The sequence below is a fragment of the Mycteria americana genome, unplaced genomic scaffold (assembly GCF_035582795.1).
Source record: "Mycteria americana isolate JAX WOST 10 ecotype Jacksonville Zoo and Gardens unplaced genomic scaffold, USCA_MyAme_1.0 Scaffold_39, whole genome shotgun sequence".
NCBI classification, from domain to species: domain Eukaryota; kingdom Metazoa; phylum Chordata; class Aves; order Ciconiiformes; family Ciconiidae; genus Mycteria; species Mycteria americana.
The window spans coordinates 1,846,199-1,847,555 of NW_027445626.1; the positions used below are offsets into that span (position 1 = coordinate 1,846,199).

General features: G+C 59.0%; 1 non-coding gene across 1 annotated transcript; it reads right to left on the reverse strand.

The window, feature by feature from the left end:
* Positions 1-202: 202 nt before the first annotated feature.
* On the reverse strand, positions 203-274 carry TRNAA-CGC (transfer RNA alanine (anticodon CGC)). Its single transcript has one exon. It is a non-coding gene; the product is annotated as a tRNA-Ala (tRNA).
* Positions 275-1,357: the final 1,083 nt, after the last annotated feature.

The following is a 1,357-nucleotide window of genomic DNA, read 5'->3' on the forward strand; positions in this document are numbered from 1 at the left end:
GGCCCACGGATTACCTCCCACAATGGTGAGGATGCAGCTCTGCTCCCCACTGCCCCAGCACAGGGTGCACAGCCACTTTCTGGGACACACGGTCTGAGATTCCCTCTCCTCATGCTCTGCCAGGAGCCCAGTCTCCAGGGGCTGTTCCATGGGCTCCAGCCCACACCTGCCTGAGGCTGAGGAGTCAGGGCAAAAGCAGCCCTGGAGATGCTGGGGATTGAACCCAGGACATCCCACATGCGAAGCAGGCGCTCTGCCACTGAGCTACATCCCCTTGACACCTGCCAGCAGGAGAGACACTCTCCTCCCGTGATGTGTCTATGACAAGCACAGTCCTGTTGTCCCCTGCATGCCCAGGGACCCTCTGCAGAAAACAGCACTTGAACCCTTCTGAGGTGGGCAAGCTGGGACTGCCTCTGTGCTGGGGCCTGATCCTGGCACAGGGCTGCACTGCAGAGTGCTGCCCCTTCAACGCCTCAGCAGGGCAATGGGGCAGAAGGAGGCTCTTGCTGCAGGTGCTGCTCCCACGCTCTGGCCCACTGCGGGATGGGTCGATGGAGAGGAGAAAACCCCTTCCCCTGAGCCTCCTCTGCCACCCAGGGCAACAGCCCTCTGTGCCACATCTGTCCCCAACTCCACAGCAGGAGCAGTGCAACAGGGTGAGGGAAATGCCCTGCCTGGGGTGAGGTGCCTGCAGGCTCCGATGGCATCCCACAGCATGCTGTGGAGGGGACGTGGTGGCAGAAATCTTATACCCCCTTCTCCAGGCACCAGGCCTCCCCCTGCAGCCCTCTGTTCCCCAGCATCCCTCGAGGTGACTTGAAGAGCAGGCTTCCATCTGCATGGGGTGAGCATGTGGGTTGGGCTCAGGGACCTTCCCATTCCTTCAGCACTGATGACTGTCCTGGCAGCAAAGCCCTGGGACAGCCCTGGCTGGGGTCTCTGTGGCAGGGTGGGTGAGTGTGTTCAGCTGGTAACTCAAAGGCTGATGGTTTGACCACATGCAGGGATGGTGTCCTCATGGTGGCACAGCTGGGACAATTGTGTTGCCCAATGCCATAGATTTTTCCCTGCTGAGCCCCTGCCTGGCAGAGAGGGTTTGGGGGAATCAAAAGCAGACCACAGTGCCTGTGAACTTCTGGAGTGGTTGAGTGGAGTTAAGGGGATGGACTGCTCACCTCTTCTGCTTTGCACACATGACCCCAAAACCCATCCTCAGCAATGACTCTCCCATTCTTGCTCAAGAAAGGCCTAGAAGGACTCTTCTGGAGCAGTGATAATCCTGCAGGCACTACCCCTGCGGACAGGCATGTTCAAGCTCGTGCTCAAAGCTGACAAGACAGTAACTGTGCTTGGA